This window comes from Pelophylax lessonae (assembly GCF_965119305.1).
Source record: "Pelophylax lessonae genome assembly, chromosome: 5".
NCBI lineage: Eukaryota > Metazoa > Chordata > Amphibia > Anura > Ranidae > Pelophylax > Pelophylax lessonae.
The window spans coordinates 171,258,235-171,265,581 of record NC_138772.1 but is presented as its reverse complement, the minus strand read 5'-3'; the positions used below and the strand labels follow the sequence as shown (position 1 = coordinate 171,265,581).

Genomic DNA, 7,347 nt, shown 5'->3' with positions numbered 1-7,347 from the left:
TTGGGCTGGAAGTGGTTAAGAATGCATACTTCAATACAATATTTCTTTTCTAAACCAGAGTTGTCACAAAAAAAAAAAAAAACTGACCACAAACCATTATTATAGTTATATAAATGAGCCATCTAGTGGCCAAAAATATTATAACACACATTCATTCTTTACTTTTTTTTTAGTGCTCTGAGTAATTACACTGAAGTACTAAACCAGCTGCTCAGAACACTGCCCCTCCAGCTGTTAAGAAACTACAAGTCCCATGAGGCATTGCAAGGCTGACAGTTACAAGCATGACTCCCACAGGCGGAGGCATGATGGGACTTGTAGTTCTCCAACAGCTGGAGGGCCGCCCGTTTGACAGCCCTTAGAAAGACTGAGAAAGGATTCCAGTTCGCAGCACATAGACTTCTCTGCGCACGCGCGAGAGCCCGCTCCTCACGTGGTCACCATGTGCAAGGTGTGGGCGGGGACAGAAAGTTTGGGGAGGTGACGGTGAGGGTCGTCGGACAAGTTGGGTGGCTGCGATTCCGGAGTGAGAGGGGAGTGGCCGCCTCCTAGCAGAGCTGTGTGTACAGTGCAGGCTGGACTGACCTACAGGCTTGGAAGTTGGACGAGGAGCGGTGAGAGAGGAGTTCAGTCAGTGTGTGGCTGCCTGTGGGAGCTCTACTACTGTGCAATGGATGGGAAGATGGGGTGTGTGTGAGGGGAGCAGGAACACTGTAAGTATCTTCTTCACACACCGCTTACCCTGAGCCAATTAAATAAATCACAGGGGGGGGGCTGCCCATAGTAGTGACCAATCACAATTCATGTGTAATTTCTAAAATTATATTTTATTAATAGTGATAAGGAACATTTCTAATAATATTTATTAATATATCAGTTTTGAATAATAAATTATGGATTCATAATATTTATATGATTATAGTTTATTCATATTGTTTTTATTGTTTATTAATAACCATCTCATTTATTCAGAATATTTATATTTTTTATTAATAATAATTATGACATTTCTATTAGTTAATTATAACTTATCAGTTGTATTCATAATATTTATATTATAGTTCATTCATATTGTTTTTATTTATTTCTTAATAATCATTAATATTTCTATTTTTTATTAATAATTATGACCTTTCTATTATTAATAACTTATCAGTTTTAATAGCACCTTATTTATTCATAATATTTATATTATTTTATTATTCATTCATTTTGCGTTGCATCACTGTGTTAATTTAACTGGCAACTGCGCGGTCGGTCGTGTGACGCTGTATCCAAATAAAATCGATGTCCTTTTTTTTTTTTCCTTTCTTTTGATGGGATTTGATTATCTCTGCGGTTTTTATTTTTTGCGCTATAAACAAAAAAAGAAAGACAATTTAAAAAAAAAAACAAAAAAACATTTTTTATTTTCTGCTGAAAACACATGCAATAAAAAAAAAATATTTAAAAAAAAATCAAATTTCTTCATAAATTTAGACCAATATGTATTCTGCTATGAATATATATATATAGGATGAAAACCCAAATATCACAGTGATGGGTGAATAAGTGTTAAATCAATAAATGCGTCTTAAAAAACATTCGATGTGACTTCAACAAATAAACCACTAAAATGAAAGTCCATAAAATAATGTGATCCAAAATAGTGGGAAATGGTGAAAGAAATCCAAATAAAAATCAAGGTGATGATAAGGTGTTCCCTTCACCTGGTGAAATGCCTCCTTACCCGGCGGAAAGAAGGTAAGTGCCTAATAATAATAATTCTCAAATAAGTAAAGCCAGTGTCCTGATTCCACCTGCACACGTGCACAGTCACCCGGGTGATAAGTATATACAAGCCTCTTACCAGATGTAAGAGACAATCAAGCCTCTAAATATCATGGACATGAGGATGCTTCCTTAACACAGTGGATGGATAGGATCGTTCCCACTTTCTTCCCTCTGTACAAGCCAACGTAAGTCTCCTATTCTTTAAGGTGAGTAGAATATACTCCCCGCGATGTTCCAATGCACATAAAAGAACAGATGGGACTGATAGTGCATTACCTTAATAAACAATTTATTTGTATATAGACTTGCACTTACAGTTAAGTTGAACGGTTTAGAGCAGATTATCATAAAATTACAGGCTGAGGATCTCTAGGTGCATCGGGTCCGGCTGCAGCATGGACCGCCGATGACGCAATGACGGCACGCCTCCCTCCTGACGCGTTTCCTCCAATAGGGCTTCGACTTGAGATGGGATTTTTATTTGGATTTCTTTCACCATTTCCCACTATTTTGGATCACATTATTTTATGGACTTTCATTTTAGTGGTTTATTTGTTGAAGTCACATCAAATGTTTTTTAAGACGCATTTATTGATTTAACACTTATTCACCCATCACTGTGATATTTGGGTTTTCATCCTATATATATATTCATATTATTTTTATATATTGTTCAATATATGATTTTCTCACTAATTTAGAAAAGCGCACCATCACCTTTAAACATTTACAACACATATCATCTGGTTGCAGCCTTTCACTGAATCAGCGCACCCCTTTCTTTCAACATGTATTCTGCTACATGTACAAAAACAAAGTGTAAACCTAAAATATTCACTTTGTAGAAGCATTGCTCACCACATGTAAAGTGAGAGCGGCAGCAATTTTATACTGTAATAGAACGTGGATAAGGCAGGACTTACGGAACATCAAGTTGTAAGAGTTAAGCCCCGTACACACGCACCGATTGTCGGCCGTAAATATTCGGCCGACGACCGATTTGTAGGCTTGTTAGTATGATACAGCCGACAGCGCATTTTCGGTCGAAAAGAATCTGTCATGCAAGCATTAAAATTTTTGTTGGCCAACACCAGAACGGCCGATTGTTCGCCAGTCAGTACAGATTTCGTCCGACAGACAGCAGATTTGCAAGACTGGGCATGCTCAGAAAAGAAAAAAGACAAGGACACATGACATCACTTCTGCAGTCGGCTGTTGTTGGCCGACAAAATTCGTGTGCAGTCTTTTGCAGTTTTCAACAGACACGACAGCCCTGGAAAAAAGACGGCCGATCGTTCGGCCGACGATCGGTACGTGTGTACGAGGCATAAGCTGAGGAATCTAAGACATAAGGGTTGTTTGTTCATGACAGATGCGAAAAGACAACATCCAGACAATCAATATCATGTGATCGAAACCACCGAAGTCCTAGCAATTCTGTGACCTAAAAAAAAAAAAAAAGCTATGAGCGAGAGGCCTGGTCCAGAAAAAACTAGATGGCCACGGAACACGCTGTTCATCCGGAGTTTACAGGAGCGCTAAAAAATATATTTTTTCTTTTACTTTCTGCTGTAAAACCTATCCAATAAGGAAAATTAGAAAAAAAATAAAAACTTCTTCATAAATTTAGGCCAATATGTATTCTGCTACACAATTTCAGTAAAAAAAAATTGATTGGTTTGCACAAAAGGTATAGTGTCTACAAACTATGGGATATAAAACCAACAACAATTCCAATAATCAATGCACAGTGAGCATGATGTAAATAGGAAGGGGCAGACTGCACAACACAGAGTGTGTTAGTATTAATGCTCTAGTCTACACAATAGGGTAAGTCCTTGAGGAAGTCCATTTGAGAGAGTCTATTAGATGATAACCACAATGCTAGGATGGCTGCCAGCTCTGAAAAGAGCTAGAAGGATCTCTGTGAACAGACAAAGGTAGGGGAAAAGGGCAGCGCCATCTAATTGTAGTAAAAAAACGTTTATTTGCCAAACAGCCGGGGCCAGAGGCTGAACACCTATCCTCACACTCCACATGCACAGAGCGGATGACGACCACTACGTCCCGGTGCATTCCTACTGACATCTTGCGAGTCACATATACTGTTTGTCAAATAAACATTTTTTTACTACACTCAGATGGCGCTGCTCTTTTACCCTACCTTTAAACTATAGAATATATACTGGCATTTTTTATTTATTTGTTTATTTTTTACTGAGTAGTCACAGCAGAAGGGGGCCAGTGGTTCGCATGCGCTTGCCCCCTATCACGTGTGTATATATACTTGATTCTGCACAGGAGGGCTGCCCTGTAGCCATATAGATCTGCTATGGGGCAGTCCTTAACCACTTAAGCCCCGGAAGATTTTACCCCCTTCCTGACCAGGGGGTTTTTTGCGATTTTTTTTCACTTCGTGACTTTAACGGACAATTGCGCGGTCGTGCGACGCTGTACCTAAACAAATTTGACGTCCTTTTTTTTCCCACAAACAGAGCTTCTTTTGGTGGTATTTGATCACCTGTGCGATTTTTTTTTTTTTTTTTTTTTTTTTTTTGATCATGCGCTATAAACAAAAATAACAATATTTTTCACATTTTTTTATATGAAATTCCCCCCAAAAAAATGTAAAAATCAAAATTTTTTAACATTTTCGGCCAATTTGCTACATATGTTTGGTAAAAAAAATCGCAAAAAGCGTATTTTGATTGGTTTGCGCAAAAGTTATCGCTTTTACTAACAAAGGGAAAGATTTTTGTCATTTTTGGTGTTGTTTTTTTTTAACAAGTAATGGCGGCAATCTGCGATTGTGTTTTTTTTTTTTTTTTGTTTGCGGGACTGCGACATTGTGGCGGACAGATCGGACTCTTGACTGATATTTTTGACACTTTTGGGGTTACCAGTGACATTACTACAGTAATCAGTGCTATACATATGCACTGTTACTGTAAAAATGACACCGGCAGGGAAGGGGTTAAGTGTGTCCTAGGGGCGTGTTTCTAACTGTGATTGGACATGGCTACTAGTGTAAAAACAGAGATCAACGGTCCTACATAGTAGAACCGTCTGATCTCCATTTTTACACAGGGGAGAATGACAGGCAGCTTGTTTACATTAGCTGCCTGCCTTTCTCCCTTCCCGGCGAGTGACCCGATGTCCGCCGGTCACACGCACTGACTTGTTAGGGAACGAGCCGAGGCGGGCTCGCCCGCTATTGGCTCACAAGCGAGTGACAGGCTAGTGACGTACCGGTACGTCACTTTGCCTGGCCGGGGCTGAACGCCGCAGTATATGTACTTGCGGTGGTCGGCAAGTGGTAAAGCAGTTAATAATAATTTATTAATATTGATATTATATTTAAAATTCATATTTCTATTTTATTCATTAATAATTGTTCATCGTTTTTATTATTCTATTTTATTTGTTAGTAATTATATAACTTTGTTTAACAATAATCTTTTAGTCATATTATTTTTGTTTATTAAGACCCCCTGACAGGTCGCCCCAGTGTGAACGGGGTCTTATAGTAATAATGATAAAAATAATAATAATCTATTCATAATATTTCATTTCATCATTATTATGAAACTTGATTGGTTGCTTCTGACAACAACTCTAAGCCTGGATTCACACTATTGCTGTCAGGGTCCGGACTGGCGGCAGGTGACGGCACTGGAGGTGGATCCTCTGTGTCAGTGAGGGATTGGCGTGGACCGTACCAGGGGACCGGTTCTAAGTTACTACCGGTTTTCACCAGAGCCCGCCGCAAGGCGGGATGGACTTGCTGCGGCGGTAGCAACCAGGTCGTATCCACCGGTAACGGCTCAACCTCAAAGACAGCTGATTCAGATGCGGTACAGAAGGACAAGGCAAAGGCAAGGTCAGACGGAGCAAAAGGTCAAGGCAGGCGGCAAGGTTTGTAGTCAGGGGCAACAGCAGAAGGTCAGATACACAGGCAGGGAACGATACACCAAAAGCTTTCTCAAGGTACCAAAGGCAACAAGATCCAGCAAGGACAGGAAGGGGAAGTGGTTTTTTATAGCATTTGGAGTGATTGGACCAGGCACCAATTAGTGGTGCACTGGCCCTTTAAATTTCAGACCAGCGGCGCGCGCGCCCTAGAGAGCGGGGCCGCGCGCGCCGGGAGGAAACCGAACGGGAGGTGAGTGGAGTCCGCGGGCGGGAACGTCCCGCCGCGCGGACCGACCGACTGAGTGAGGAGTGCGGGGGAGCGGTGCTCACGGTCGGGGAAGGTGACCGGAGCGCTGCTACCCGCAGCATGCCTCGAGTGCTCCGGGGACGCTGCAGGACCCGGAGCGCTCGGCATGACAGTACTCCCCCCCCCTTTGGTCTCCCCCTCTTCTTGGAGCCCAGGAACCTGTGGATGAGCTCTTTGTCGAGGATATTGGACTTCCCACGACCTCTCTTCGGGACCACAATTCTCCCAGTCAACAAGAAAATTTTTTTTACCTCTGACAACTTTGGAGGCGAGGATGTCTTTCACCAAGAAGACGTCAGAGGACCCAGAGACAGGAGCAGGAACGATGACCTTGGGGGAGAATCGGTTAAGAATGAGGGGTTTGAGGAGAGATACATGAAAGGAGTTGTGAATACGGAGTGAAGGAGGAAGATGGAGTTTGTAAGAGACAGCATTAATTTGGCTTTTGATTTTAAAAGGCCCAAGATAACGTGGACCCAGTTTGTAGCTGGGGACCCGAAACCGGATGTATTTGGCAGAGAGCCACACTCTGTCCCCAGGAGAAAAGACAGGAGGAGTTCTTCTTTTCCTATCTGCATGTCTCTTCATGCGAGAAGAGGCCAGGGTGAGCGACTTTTGAGTCTCTTTCCAGATGGAGGAGAAGTCCAGGGTCAAGTCATCAACAGCAGGAACTCCAGAAGAAGTGGGGATGGGGAGGGGGGGAAGCGGGTGACGGCCGTACACCACAAAAAACGGAGATTTGGTGGATAAAGTTGTAAGAAAATTCGCCCCAGGGCAACAAGTCGACCCAATCATCCTGACGGGAGGAGACGAAATGTCGCAGGTAGTCACCAAGGATCTGGTTAACCCTCTCCACTTGTCCATTGGACTGAGGGTGGTAGGCAGAGGAGAAGTTTAATTTGATCTTCAATTGGGTGCAGAGAGCTCTCCAAAACTTTGAGATAAACTGAACGCCTCTATCGGAGACGATGTGTGTAGTAAGACCATGGAGACGAAAAATGTGTAAAAAGAATTGCTTCGCCAGCTGTGGCGCAGAAGGAAGACCAGGAAGCGGGATAAAATGTGCCATTTTAGAGAACCTGTCGACAACCACCCATATGACTGTGTTGCCATGGGATACAGGAAGATCCGTGACGAAGTCCATTGCTATGTGGGACCAAGGCTGTTCAGGCACTGGCAGAGGGAGAAGAAGACCTGCAGGCTTCTGGCGGGGAGTTTTATCACGTGCGCAGACAGTACAGGCCCGAACGAACTCCGTTACATCTTTCTCAAAGGAAGGCCACCAATAGTGTCTGGCAATTAGTTGAGTCGTCTTTTTAATTCCAGCATGACCCGCCAGGTGAGAGGAGTGACCC

The 7,347-nt window shown here is 42.4% G+C and overlaps 1 protein-coding gene across 1 annotated transcript in view; it reads left to right on the top strand.

Moving 5' to 3' along the window:
- The first annotated feature begins 605 nt into the window (after window positions 1–605).
- The window catches only part of NOD1 (nucleotide binding oligomerization domain containing 1), a 142,484-nt gene continuing 135,742 nt past the window's right edge, over window positions 606–7,347 (top strand). The window contains exon 1 of the mRNA XM_082259851.1: window positions 606–713. The gene's annotated coding sequence lies outside the window, so the exon portion shown is untranslated. The remainder of the gene's footprint in view (window positions 714–7,347) is intronic.